Source organism: Rhinolophus hipposideros, assembly GCF_964194185.1.
Source record: "Rhinolophus hipposideros genome assembly, chromosome: 14".
Taxonomy (NCBI): Eukaryota; Metazoa; Chordata; class Mammalia; order Chiroptera; family Rhinolophidae; genus Rhinolophus; species Rhinolophus hipposideros.
Window position 1 is genome coordinate 4885070 of NC_138060.1, and position 14784 is coordinate 4899853.

Genomic DNA, 14784 nt, shown 5'->3' on the forward strand with positions numbered 1-14784 from the left:
CAGAAGGAGGAGGAGGAGAAGGAGGAGAAAAAGGAGAAGGAAACAGAGGAGAAAAAGTAGGGGGAGGGGAAGAGGAGGAGAAATACCAAAACAGTGTTCAGAAACTGTCTCTCAGATATTGTTATTGGATGAATCAACTAAACTTTCACCAAAATACAGAGCTATGTAACTGTGTAGTCAGGGTAGTTATTTTAAAAAATAGATTTAGTTTTGAAAATTAATTCATGGTGCGTGGAGAAGTTGGCCTGGTAATGGGACACACATTTAAGGATGTTTGCAAGTATTTTCTCAGCCCTGTCAGTGTACTCTGGTGCTCTACTTGCCCACTCATTTGGAGATAATACAAAAATCTCAATAGGAGATCCTTCGTGAAAAGTCCTCCCTCTTCTGTCTCTGTCTTCTCTCACCAGCTCGGTCACATTCAGGACCAGACCAAGTTGGAATCTTTGTCCTGTCACTTACTAGCCATTTGGAGTTAACCTCTCTGGTTCCTTCACGGGTAAGGAAAGCAGAATAAAACACTCCCGAATCACAGAACTGTTCTGGAGGATAAATGACTGTGGCATGGGGTTGACTCTCTCTCTCTCTCTCTCTCTCTCTCTCTCTCTCTCTCTCTCTCTCTCTCTCTCTCTCTCTCTCTCTCTGTCTCTCTCTCTCTCTCTGTCTCTCTCTCTCCCCCCTCCCCCCTTCCTCCCCATTTACTCTTTTCTTTCGTTCTCTCTTATTACCTTCCCCCACCCCACACCCGTCCTTCCTCTTTCTCGCTATTTCTTTCTTTTTTGCCCGAGCAGAGCGTTTGCCGGAATCTCACATCCAGCCATTAACCAGACCCACTCCCACCCCCGGCTAGGTTCAGCGCTTCCCTCAGCCGCGGGCGCCTCATTCCCTTTATTCTAAGGGCAGTCGGGTCCTGGGATGCTTGAAGCCTGGGAGGCAGAATCAAGTCCCTCCCTGCGCTTTTCTGAGTGGGAGGGAGAGATGGAGAAGCACGGGCTTTGACTCCCCTCCCTGCCCCCTCCTCTTGGCAGCGCCAGCCGCCCCGCGCCCCTTGGCACCAGCGCCCTTTCTCTGTCTGGGAAGGCGAGCCCAGCCGGCAGCCGCGCGGCGGAGCCCGAGGGCGCCCCCTCCCTGCCTCCCGCTCCACCTCCTCTTTCTCCCCTCCGGATACAATGACTGGGCCGGAACAGCGCATCAGCCGAGTCTCATTGGCAGCGGCCGCCCCAGCCCCGGAGAGGCGGCGGGCGGGGGCAGCCGGGGAGAAAGGAGACCGGAGCCGGGGCTGACAGCGCGAGGAGGGTGGTAGGACAGGAAGACGGAGGGACGCGAGGCAGGCGGCCGGGGCACCGCTGTAAGCGTGGAGCAAAGCGAGGAAGTGCGGCGGCGGAGCGACGTCCAGCCCCGGGTCGGGGGATGCAGCGGGCGCTGGCCGCCCAGCGAGTCCGGGAGTCGGGCTGCGCGGCTCACGTGCGGAGCAGGAGCTCGGGCAGAGAGGAGGAGGAAGAGGAAGGCAAGCGCGGGGGAGGGCGCTGCGCTGAGCGGCGTGGCCGGGCTGGCGCGGAGCTGGATCCGCACGTCCCGGCGCGGTGAGCAGCGCAGACAATAAAGTAGCGGTCGGCGGCCCCCAGGCGTTTGAGGGGGAGGCGAGAGCGCAGGTAGGTCGGGGACGGGCGCGGGGGCCCGGAGTCCGCTGCGGGGCGCGACCGTGAGACGGGCCACCGCGGGCGTTCCGGGCGCGCCCCGGGCGCAGCGCGCACGTTTGGAGACCCCCAGTGGAGGTGCGGCCGCGGCGCTCCTGCGGGCAGGAGGCCCCACCCCGCGGCTCGGAGGCTGCCTGCGCCTTCTCCGGAGTCCCGGGGGTGCCTGGTGCGGCGCTTTGGTCGCCTTGCCGGTGTGCAGGCAGGAAGTTTGGCGGTCTCCAGGCGCTGGCGCCGGTGGGGTTTGCAAACGCGCCGCCAGGGACCATGTACTTTGGGGGCCGCGTGTGCGTGGGAAGTGGGGAGCAATGCTGATGAATCCCAGATCCGATTGCCCAGAGATACTCTTAAAACGCAGCGAATAGGGTGGAAGGAAATCCCATGCGTTGGCGAGGATACTAAGGGTTTGGTTTGGCTGCCCTTTTTAGATAGGTGTGTCTGACCCTGGCCGCTGCCACGTTGGGCGGGCTGTGTGCGTGAGGATCACTCTCTGTCTCTTTTCTGGAGTATTTCACTTTCATCTGAGGAGGGAAACACAAAGGTGATATTTTGAGAAATGCCATTCTGTTTGCACTAGAGGATAAACTCTTGCTTTGCATTCAATGCGCTGTGCTCTGTACGATGTTATACTAAGCAGTGACTGGTCCTGTTCTCCAAAGGGGTGAGCGCTTGTATTAAGTCTTCCCGGGATCTGGGAAAGTGGCCGCGGGAGGAGGTCTCTCTCTCGCTCTCCTTTGTGTGGCCGCCTCCTCCCAGATGTGAGAGGGTTGGGCGCTCCTGGGTGGGGTAATAATTATCCTGAACATTCCTGCGATCTGCAAGGACTTGTAAACATACCAAAGCCAACTCCCCTGAACTTTGCGAACCGACTTGGTGTGTTTGCTGGTACGCGGACGGCTGAGTCTGGAAGGTGGCCTCTTCGGGAATAAAGACCCGGGAGTGCTGACAGCAGAAGTCTTTCCGGAAAGCTGGTTGATCCTCCAAGGTTAGCTAGTGTTTGCCCTCGAAACTTACCGCCCATTCAGAGACCGTGTACACGATTTTAGCGCAATGCCTCACATGCTGTTTCCTGTCCTACAGAGTATGGAGCTGTCAGACTTCTAATCAAATGTCTGGAGGGAAACAGAAGTAGCGTCTTCTCACTTGACCTTATCAGGCTGCACGTTCATCTGCCATACAGACTGCACGGTGGTTTAGAGAGCTTCCTGTGTGTCAGGCATCCTAGTAGACATTTTTCTGACATCATAAATAGTCAAAGGGGTGGTAAACAGAGCCCTAGAGTGAGGTTAAGTAACTTGCTACGTCACACAGGTAATCCAGGCTTTGCCTGAGGTCTGATTCCAGATCCCAGGATCTTAACCATGACAGTGCCTCTAAAAGAGATGTGCGGTGGTGGCATTAATGAGGATGAAGAAAATAATAATTACAACAACAATAACTAGTATGTTTTTCATAAGATTAAATAGGATGGTGTTTAAAAGAGTGGCCTGAGGTAAACCGTTAGTACATATTTTGGTCTCTACATTTAACGTCATAAACTAGGTGATGAATATTTTGATGATTATATGATTCTGTCTTTTGTATATCTGAAAATTTTGCAATAAAAAGTAAAGTGTGTGTGTGTGTGTACGTGTGCACACGTACACACACACACACACACACCTTTTGAACAGTGCTTACTTTCTTAAAAGAGAACCAGAGAAACTCAGGCAATTCCAAGGACTTCTTGAACAGAAGAGTTTTATCACGTCTTTATGACATCTGTAAATATTAATCAAACACTTTATTTGCTTAATTTTGCATAATGCATGTGGAATGTATTTGAAGAATATGATGATGGAAATGAAGAAATCTACCTAACATACCATTGTAGTGAGGTTTGATTTTCATTATCACTTGGAAAATTCTCAGAAGTCACTTCTCCTAAGCCTGCTAGTGATGGTCTTAAACTTCACTCTGTTTTGAAATTAATAAATTTCCATCTTAGTGGCAGAAAAGTTAACGGGCTTCTCCAACAGGCAGACAAATTGGCTTCAGCCTAACATTGTAGAGAAGTGTGCGAGGAGTTAACTTCACAGCCACTCAGGAGTGCAAAAGCAGCCAAAGTTTTCTCAGCATTGTTCGCTCTCACTGGCCTCTGTTTCCAGCAAGCCTGAGAACCTTGGTTCACCATTTCATTCACAGATTTAATCAAGACTCTGCAGTACTTTTGAGCAGATAAAAGGGAAGTTTTGGCTAACTGACAATACAAATAAGGTACACGGAAAACAGTTAAAAATACCCTATCTTATCCAGCCTGCAGTAATTGTCTAGAATTTCAAGAACTCTTCATAGTTATCTAACACACATTGCACACATAAGGGCAGCTTATACTGCCAGTGATCTCTCTCCTGCCTGCCCTCCCTCTCTCCCTCCCCTTCCCTCTTTTCCTGTCTACATCTACCCCAGAGATCTGATCTTATCAGGAACGCACTATTTTTACATACTCAGCAAGTGCTGAGGTTCACTGAAATTACTGTCTTTAGCCTATGGATAAATAAATCATGTAACTCAGCTCATCAGCAAGACTTTTTCCTTACATATATATCTCTTATCTCTCTCTTTTTAGCCATGGTTTTTTATTTTGTTTTAGAAGGCACTTGTCTTTTTTTTTTTTTTTTGTAATTCATTTATTTCTAGGTCATTATGATATTTTTGTCGTCTTCTGGTAAACATGTGTCCTGGGCAGTCAGAGAGAAATGGTAAAATAGCAATTTTCTGTTGCTAGATACTTGATTTAGGGATCAGACCTCCTATTTTCCTCAATAACCAGATTGACTGAAATTATCATGTCATTTCTCATCTTATTCTTCCTGGTGAAAACAGTTTTTAACCTAATCTCACAGAGCAGTATTTTTCAAAATGAAGGTCATGAAATCAATTCAGTGGGCTGCAACCACTATTAAAAAAAAAGCATTAAAAAATAAATGGACAGAAAACATAATACCAGCATCATTATATGTTAGCAAGTGTTCTGTAGTTTCATGAAACCTTGAGTCAGTTGTATCTATATCTAGGGCTGTACGCACATTTGGGTTACAGTATAAAATGTAATTTACTGTGAGTTGGTGTCAAAAAGTTTGAAAGCCACTGCCACATGGCATATGTTTATAAATGATAAACATCTGATTTAAATGGAATTAGGATATGTATATATATTTCATATGTATATTTCTTATATATAGGTCAAGCACAAAGGTACATAGGTAGGACTGACTTTAAGAACATCTTGATCCAGGGATGAACAATGACCTCAGAATCTGATTTCTTTCATTTCATCTTCAGTTCTCTTCCTTCCTCTACTGTGTTTTCATGAAAATAAGACCAAACTGGAAAATAAACCTTAGCATGATTTTTCAGGATGACATCCTCTGAACATAAGCCCTAATGCGTCTTTTGGAGCAAAAATTAATATAAAACCCGTTCTTATTTTTGGGGAAACACGGTATGTGTGGGGTTCTTTGTTGGGTGGCAAGATGACTGTAGCAGTTGGTGGTTTACACAATTCAGGTTCAAGTCCAACAAAAGAGAATAACCTCCCCTTCCCCAGTTTTTGAACAGAAAGTCTCAAAGGCAGTTCGGATTGGCCCAGTTGGCTTGGCTTTGCCCATGGCGGAGTCCCACCCAGAGCACGTGGGTTGTGCACAGCAGAGGGCTGAACTTCTGGAGAAGGGCTTGGATGCTGAGGAAGTTGGATAAATGTGCACCACATTGGACAAGGGTCTTCCTCAGTGTAGTCTGATTTCTGTTCTCTTTGATGCTCCAAATAATGGAGAATAAGTGGAATCATTCAGCAAATAGGTGATCGATATGATTTCTCATGTATGTAAGGAAAGCCTTTATTGTCACTTTTAACATGGTCAATATCAGGACTTAGGAGATCAAACTGTAGGTCAGATTGACAGTCGTTGCTATACTTTCCGATGACACCAAGGGAAAAAGGACAGATATTGATTAAAACCCACTACAGACCCTAAACCTCTTACAAGGGATGATCGTGGTCCTTTTATGTGCAAATCTTGGAAGGTATTTATTTTAATCAATGTGTTGTGCTAATATGATGAAGGTAGTTAAGTGGTATCTTGGAGCAAATTATTTGAAGAATACCCTCCTTAAGGCCCAAGACCAGAGTTATCTGCTCAGCAGCTCTTCAGCCTGAGACATATTTAGGTCTCTGTTACTTTGCCCTTGGCGCTGTGCTGCTTTTAGTTGTCCTCTGCCCCTTCACGTACAATTATCAGGTGGGATGGGGGCCCTAATTGTGTGCACCTGTGAGGATAATATTTGCTCACAGCACAGACGCCCTAGAAGTGGGGTCAGCATACTGGCTTGCCCAGGTCAGCCCTGGGTGAGGTCTGTGCCTCCAGTTTGAACGATAAACTATATGGCCACCTATCTATATAAGGCTGTTTTAGGAGCCATGATTAGGGTTTTTTTTTTTACTAAATTATATAGAATTCCTTTCATCAGACAAGATTGAATGGTAATATTTAAGGATGCATGCTTATGTGATAAAAGTACAAAGAAAAGCAAGAAAGTGATTGCCACAAAGGCTAGGATAGTGCAGTGGTTCTCAACTAGGCTGATTTGGGTCCCTAGGGGACACTTGTCAACATCTAGAGAGGTGTTTAGTGGTCACCACTTATGGTGCTGCTGGAATCTAGTGGGTAGAGGCCAGAGAGGCTGCTAAACATCTGCAATGCACAGGAAAGCACCCACAGCAAAGAATCACCCATCCCGAAGTTTATATAGTGTGGACGTTGGGAAACCCCAGAACAGTAATCACATTTGAAGAGCGGAAAAGTATTTAGGAGTGTCTGGGGCAACAGAGTGATGGATAGATACATGGCCGTTCACTTGGAGATAATTATGGAGCTATATATTTATATTTTGTTCACCTTTTGATGTATGCTATACTTAAAAGTTTTAAAAGCATTAAAAAAAATAAAGACGTCCTTACTATAACTAAAGGGTGAAATTCTTGGTGACTGGTAGCATTGTGTTCAGATTAAAAGGCTCAATAAATAATAGTAGAGCTAACGGTAACGAGAGTTGTTCACCAGCTGCTCACCTGTGCCGGGAATTACTATGCCACAATCACATAGTATTTGTTGAGTAGGCAAAGTCTGTGTGCTGACTAGTATTTTACAGAATGGCGGGATCATTGGTGGTTGTGAACACTGTCTCTTGAGTCACACAAACTGCTCGCCACTCCAACTGCACCACTTAACAAATGTGTAACTCAGAGCAAGTGGCTCACCTTTTTTGTGCCTCAGTTTTCTCATCTATAAAATGGGGGCAGGAATAGGAGTTCCTACTACTTGGGTCACTGTGAGGATAAAATGACGAATGTAAAGTGTTTCACACAGTGCCTGCTACATAGCAAACACCACATAAATGTCAGGTATTATTATTTGCACTTTGTGGAGGCTAGGGAAAAATATTAGCAGCTATAATATTTATTGAACACTGACTATGTGCCAGATATTACTTTAAGGATTTTTTGGTTATCATACTCTTTGTTCTTATAAATTCTATGATATGCGTGTTATGTCCACTTATTGTTATTATTATTCCCAATTTACAGATGAGGAAAACTGGGACTTAGTGAAATTAGCAGGCAATGGAGATTTAATTTAACACCCCCCCCCCCGCTGGGCATTCTGACTCCAGAGCCTCCGCTATCATTTATGATGTCATAAATGACTTGGTAGAGAGCCTTGAGATCAGCGAACCCACAAAAATGAGCCCCAAATTGGGGATATGACTTAGCAAATTATGAAGGGATGGTGCAGGGCTAGAACCCAGGCGTTCTGCCTTTCACTGCTTCCCATGACCATCTGTGCTTTGGGGACAAAGATGTCCACCCGACAGGGCCACAAGGCTGGGCGGGAGCACGATCGGGAGTTGGAGAGATGTCTTCTAAGCCAGCTACAAAAAGTCTAGAGCTGTGTTTACTGAAGTGGGCTAGTGAACTCCTGTGGTATGGAAGTTAATTTTAGATGATAGATGGAGTCATTTTAGTAATGATAATGTATTTAGTTTAACATGTACGAGAAAAAAATGTTTTCACTTAGAAATTCAAATATTTTTAAATAATGTATTCCTTTCTGCCTTGCCAAAAAACTACTAACTGACTGGATGTTATTGCTTAGGATGAGGCTAAGCAAGACATCGTGTCATTTAAAATATACATTTTTGGTTAAAACACAGTGAGAGTGGTATTGGAAAATGGCTAAACCTGTGAAGGGAAGAGGTGGATGACTGAAGTCTGGGAAATTCCAGACCAGGGCTGTGTTTCTCCAACTTTGTACACTTGAATCACTGGGGATCAGATTCTGATTCAGCAGGTCTGGAGTGGAGCCTGAGATCCTGCATTTTTAAGAAGCTCTCAGGTGATGCCGGTCTCTGGACCACACTTTACCTAGTAAAGGATCAAAGAGCAAATGTCCAGAAAATTCTTGGACATTTGCCCAGTGCTGATGAGGATACAAAGGACTGTAAGGTAATCCCCTGTCTGCCAGAAGCTTCATCTAGTTGAGCAGATGTGAGTGGACGTGGTAGGTAAAGTCCTCCTTGCAGACAAAGTGTGACACCAGTGACAGGGGCAGCCGTCGTCTGCCCCAGAGCTGCTGCAGCAGGCCTACGGGAGGGTGCGAATTCACTTTGGCTGCACAGGTTTGTAGGAGGGAGTGGAGAGCTCCAAGACTGGCTTGCCAAGCAGGAGGGCGGGTACAAGTGACAGGGAAGACTCCCAGAACCCACACGTGCAAAGTGGAGACTTCAGCAACAATTTGATCAACACAGAATGAGTCTGGACCTTTGGTGAGAATAACGTCCCTCTTCAGAGAACAAGCCCCATGCCTGAAGATAATAGGTAGTCCCCATTGAGTCCCTGTAAGTACTAGTCACTTGCCAAGTGCTTTCCATGCACTGGGTCATTTCTGTCTCCACAATGACCCATAATAACCCGCACTTCACTGAGGTGGCAACGGAGGCTTGGAGAGGCTGTGTGACGTGTTCAAAATCACACAGCTGGTAAGTGACAGGCCTGGAATTCAAAGTCAGAACTCTGTCTGTGCTCTTTGATGCAATCCCTGCCAGGCGCAGCCTGAGAAGTTTAGCTTTCTCTCCAGAAAGCACCCCTCCCAGGAGATTCTCATGGCCCATTTTGTTTCAGATGAGGATCTTGCCCCTAAAAACAGATCCTGAGCACACATCCAAAGTTGATGATACTCTTTTCTGCCTTGCCAAATAAACCTACTAACAGACGGCAGTTTTTGGCATTGTGACCTTACATAAGAAATAAGTTCAAAACTGTGCCTCCCACACCCCCCTAATAAGCATTGAATGTTTTGTTGCAGTGAGGAGGCACTTTCCTTTGGAAATCACCGAGAGAGAGCCTAGAGAGACAGTGTCATGCGGGGTGGCATGTGGGACGACACGCGGGGTCTCAGCTCCCGCTCCCCACATAAGAACGCAGGACACGGTGAGGCCACAAAGGAACACCCACGGAGCCATAGGTAGGGGAGTCATATCACTATATTCTCGCTGGCGGCTGGGTTGGAGACACAGGAAGCAGGAGCCACACGGTCCGCAACCTGCCGTCCTCTTCTCTCTGCCAACCAACCTCACTTGCTAACAGCAATCCACCCTGCTAACTGCAATCCGCTCTTGCTAGCCCCCATTTTCTGCTAGCGTAGCCACAGCAGTTATGTTAGTGGCCAATGGCTCCACTGGTTACAGCTGACAGCCAACTAGCCACAGTTGATGGCCATTTACTACCTGAGCCAGCACCTTTCCACTTGAGGTCGAGAGCCTGGAAACGGCACTCCTGGCTCTGTCCCCACACTCCACCCCTACAGGGTCTCGCCTCACAACCTACGTGACAAGCGTCTTTCGTGAGGGGCTCTGTGCGAGGAACCTGGAGGTGAATGCAATATCCTAGACACAGCCAGGCTCTCTGGCCACAGCCAGGGTTTCTCAGGGCACCACCAGTCTTTCTGGGCACAGCCAGACTTCCTGGGCTTCTTATGGTACCACCAGTCTCCCCAGACACAATCAGGGTTTCTCAGGGCACTGCCACTCTCAGTGGGCACAGCCAGACTTCCTGGGCTCAGCCACGGCTCTCAGAGCACTGCCACTCTCTCTCTGGGCACAGCCATACTTCCTGGGCTTCTTAGGGTACCACCAATCTCCCCAGGCACAGCCAGGGCCTCTCAGGGAATTACCACTCTCTCTCTGGGTGCAGCCAGACTTCCTGGGCTCAGCCAGGGCTCTCAGGGCATTGCCACTCTCTCTGGGCCTCTCAGGGTACCGTGCTGGAACAACAGCGGCTCACAGTCAAGGTGCTTACATATTCTCGATGGTGGCCAGTCAAGACACAAAAGCAAACATCCACCAGTTCCACTACATGGTGGTATGTTCCCAGACAGTCAAGCGGTCCATTAAATTAGGGATGGAAGGCAATTCCCCATAGTCCACAGTCATTCGCCAGGGCTGTGTGTTAGTCTCACAATGTGTGTCCTCTCCGCAGGGCGAGGGTTCCAAGTCTTCCCCACCCTGGGGGTGAGGGCCTCAGCAAGCACTTCCCAGCCCATGGGGCTACAAAGACCTTTGCTTTCTCCGTCTTCCCACCCCTCCACAGGGGTCCACCTCTCTGGCAGCGGCTCCTCCTGGTCTTCCTGAGACTGAGCTTTCATATGTATAAACTCCTCCATTACGTTTCTGAGAGTTTCGGTGGACACCACACCCTGCTCTCTGTGCCATGTGTTGTGCGGGGCGGCCTGCGGGGTCTCAGCTCCCGCTCCCCACATAAGAACGCAGGACATGGTGAGGCCAAAAAGGAACACCCATGGAGACATAGATAGGGGAGTCACACCACTATAGTCTCGCTGGCGGCTGGGTTGGAGACACAGGAAGCAGGAGCCACAGGATCCACCACCTGGCCGTCCCTTCTCTCTGGCAAACAACCTCACTTGCTAGTGCAATCCGCCTCTCTGCAATCCGTAATTCACACTCCACCACACCACGCCTCTACACCACTGCTTGCTAGCTCAGCCACCATCTCCTTGCTAGCCCCCATTTGCTGCTAGCGTAGCCACGGCAGTTATATTAGTGGCCAATGGCTCACTGGTTACAGCTGACGGCCAACTAGCCACAGCTGATGGCCATCCAATCAGAGTTGATGGCCATTTACTACCTGAGCCAGCACCTTTCCCCTTGAGGCTGAGAGCCTGGAAACTGCACTTCTGGCTCTGTCCCCACATCCGTACCTGTTGCACTATTCTCATTTTAGCTTTAAAAAGAAAAAGACTCAGATAAATAGATGCATTTAAAAGTGCTTCCTTATCAGTAGTGTGTTCGAGAAACATTTCAGTAAAATGATTTGCTGTGCAGTAGAAATAATATTTGGTGTAACTTGTCATATCAAGTAGCCTTTGAATGTTTAGACAAATCTGAAGACATCAGGATAGTGTGGCTTCTTGAAAAGTCGGGAAAGGTAAGGATGTTTGAGGCCATCACAAATGAACTGCGTCTCTTTAAATGTGCAAGTTGAAATGCAGGATCCTGATTAAGTAATGAAAACCATGTGGCCCTAGACTGGGACCAGAGAGTCCCATCCCAATGGGGCAATGAGACTTAAATCGAGGACATGTCACGTCATGGTAATTTGCTCCACTGTATTAAACACAATTTGTATCTTTAAGAGAAAAAAAAGTGTGCTATTTTATATACCTTTACGTTCTCAATCTAGCTGCATTTTCACTGCCTAAAAGAATTGCGTGTCCAATTTGCTAGAGGTCAAAAGTTTGGTTCAAAAAATTAAGAGTAAAATCATTTTGGCATGATTCAGCTGCTTTAAGCCGTTAACATTATGAGTAGTTCTCGTACTTTCTGGCACTGAATTTGGAAAAGCATACTGGAAACTCATTGCTCCTTTTTAGATCTCAGAAAAGCTGTGAAAATGATAAAGGGTATTTAAAAATTGACAGTTTCTAAGGAAGTTTTCATGCTATTCAACAGATCTTTCACTATAATAATAGAGTGGAAATGTAACTTTGTCTTCTTTCAGAGCACACAGTGCAAACGTTTTTCCCCACTCCTTAGACAGTCTGATTTATATAGCATTGTCAAGAAATAAGTCACTTGTTTCACTTACATGATTTTCCCAAGTGTTTAAAGCTTACCTCTGCCTACCCACATTGTTTGTCTCTTGAACTACCTTTGATAACAACATAGCACACATTTATCTACTTTCTTACATGGAGTGTGTAAGTGTTGCTATACCTTTCCTTGACTTGGGCTCCTCGGAATAACCATCACTTTGTGTTCCTTGCCTTCATTCTGTGACGCGTTGACAACTGAACTGTGTGGGGCTGAGTGCTTCTGTATAAATGATCACAGATATTTCTTCTTCTGTGGTCGCCTTTACTCCTAATCATAGGACTCCTCTGAAGAGTTAGCAGGTCCCAAGCAAGGTGCTAAGAACTAGGATTTCCAGGCCGGAATTCCTGCCCGTTCTCAGGAATTTTTTTCACTTTCCCGTTCCCGTAATCCTGAGATATAAACTGTTTTCTGTTCTCCACAAAGTGATGGCCGAGACTACCAACCACTTGGGTTCAATGAGCTGATTTTCCCGATTTTCCCGATTTTCCAACCAACTTTTCTTGGGATTCAGGAACAGGAAAGCAAAAAAAAATTCCTGAGAATGGGCGGGAATTCCCAGTGAGTCAGCAGGGCGGAGCTCACCAGAGCAATCAGATTCAGGTTTGGCGTATGCGTAGGGAGCGGGCCAACACAGGAAAGATGGTGCCTGCCTGCTGGCTGCTTGGAATCAGGAACCCACTTGGGAAAATGCCAGCTGTCCTCCAGCCTTCCTCACGAAGCCACACTCCTCAGTCTGCCCCCCGTATGTCTCCGACACCCGCCCAGTTACTGTCCCTGCACTGGAACCGGAGGTGAGTGCCTGTGAGTGAGAGAGTCTGCACAGGCACTTTATTTAAAAGGATGCCTGGGTTTTCCGTGGCCTCCCGCCCCACCTGGATGGGCGGAATCCCCACTGTTTTTCACAACCAGGTGTTGTGGGGGCTCCACTTCTCAGCACCAATACTTTGAGCTGGGGAGGCTGGTGTGAGGCTGGGTCCCTTGCTCTTCTGGGGACAACATCTGCGGCTGAGCTATCCCTCCCAGTTCTCAACCGTTACACAGAGGTTTGGGATTAGCCAGTTCTGCGTCTCCGCTCCTCCTGTGAGTCTCGACGTGGTTTCTTCTTGTTATCCTTAGTTATAAAACATATTCTGCCAAACTTCAGATGGTTCTCCAGGTTGATTGTTGTATAATTTAGTTGTAATTTTAGTTTGTTCACAGTGGAAGCAGGAGGAGTGTTTATCTACTCTGCCATCTTGGAGCTACCCTTAAGGAAGTATCTTAATCGCCCTGTGCCTTGGTTTTCTGTCTTTAACTTCTTGTGAAATTAAGAATCATAATGAATCCAATTTCTAGTGAAAGCAAATATTGTTATGTATCAATGGGAAGAACAGAGACTTGCTTTACTCTGAGTGAAGTGATGGGCTCTTGTTATGGATGGATGTGTGGTTCGAGAAACGAGGTTTGTTGGTGAAGTTACGGTTTATTAGCACAGTGCGTTAGGGAAGGCCCTAGCATGGGAGTTATGGGGAACTGGGTTCTAGACTCCAGATAATCTTTAACTTGCAGTGTGTCCTTAGGCATCTTACTTCCCTCCATGGCCTTGTTTTCCCCAGCAGTAAAATAAAGGGGTTCACCTAGATTAGTAGATGTAAACTGGTTGCTCACAGACTGAATTCTGCCTACAGAGAGCCCAGTTGGCCTCTAGATTGTTTTCTAAATATTTGAACTAATCATCAGCAATTATGAATCAGGAGATGCCACAAAAATTCTGGATTTCTGGTTTCTGTTCAAAAGTCAGAAGCTGTAGCAACACTGGCTGTATTTGTGCATGGCAGCTGTTGACTCGCTTTGAGTGACGGAGGCCCAAGGGCTCCAGCACTGATGGTTGTAGCAGATGCTCCTGGTGCACAGCTCTTAGCCTTGTCCTTGCTACTTCAGTGCAGCCACCATGCTTTCCCACTGCTAGCACCCGTATTTTTTTGTCTGAGGGCTTTCTCTGACTGTGGCAGTGGTGGGTGGGCAGTGTTGGGGAAGTAACTTCCTCTAGTGATGAAGGGTTTAGCATATGGATATCCTAGCTCCCTTGCCTATCTGGTGGGATAACTAAGGTATATGTTCTGCACCATTTCTGAGAGTTTCCCCATGGCATCAAACCCCAATCACCCACGGTTATAATAGATTTAGTAGGACTCTCTCTTTTGCTGGCATTTCCTTCCTTGTTTCATTTCCCCAATTTCACTTCTCAGGTAAATACCTTATACTTGAATCCTTTTCCAAGGTCGACTTCTGGAGGTAATCAGACTAAGAAAACCCTAGCCTTACCACTGAGGTCAATTGAGAATTGCCCATATTTTTCATCATGCTTGGGCAAGTTTTGTTGGGTAAAGAGATGCTTGTCCATCACATAGAAGAGTAGGGTATATTTCCTTGTGTAACTGAAGAATATACAGAAAGCTTTTGTACAAATGACCTTCTTCACTTATTGAAGCCTTACCCCCATAGTCATCTGAATTTGTGATTCCCTCATTAGAAGATCCTTATGGATTCTTCAAGTGGTACTATTTTAGTGGAGTATTATGTGAGGAGCAATCTAATCCAAATCCCTAGAATGTGATTGGTGGGTTGCATTCATCTACCTGAGATTTGTATTTTAAAAGAGATTATTTGCAAATCAAATTTGTTTTCTAATAGGGTGACCAACCATCATGGTTTGCCCAGGGCTGAGAAATTTCCCTGGACAAGGGACTTAGTACTAAAACTGGGAAGTCCTGGGTAAACTGGGATGAGTTGGTCACCCTATCTAGATGCAGGTTACATGTAGGACCCTTCAAAGTCCAGTCCCTAAAATATTATGTCCTTCCAATATATATATTTCCAAATAAAATTTTATTTTTAAAAT

At 46.7% G+C, this 14784-nt stretch overlaps 1 protein-coding gene across 3 annotated transcripts in view; it reads left to right on the plus strand.

The window, feature by feature from the left end:
- Positions 1 to 1234: 1234 nt before the first annotated feature.
- FRMD4B (FERM domain containing 4B) overlaps positions 1235 to 14784 on the plus strand; it is a 374957-nt gene continuing 361407 nt past the window's right edge. For 2 of the 3 annotated variants that reach the window (XM_081072541.1, XM_081072543.1), the window contains exon 1: positions 1235 to 1652. The gene's annotated coding sequence lies outside the window, so the exon portion shown is untranslated. The remainder of the gene's footprint in view (positions 1653 to 14784) is intronic. The other variant, XM_081072542.1, reaches the window with a different exon arrangement.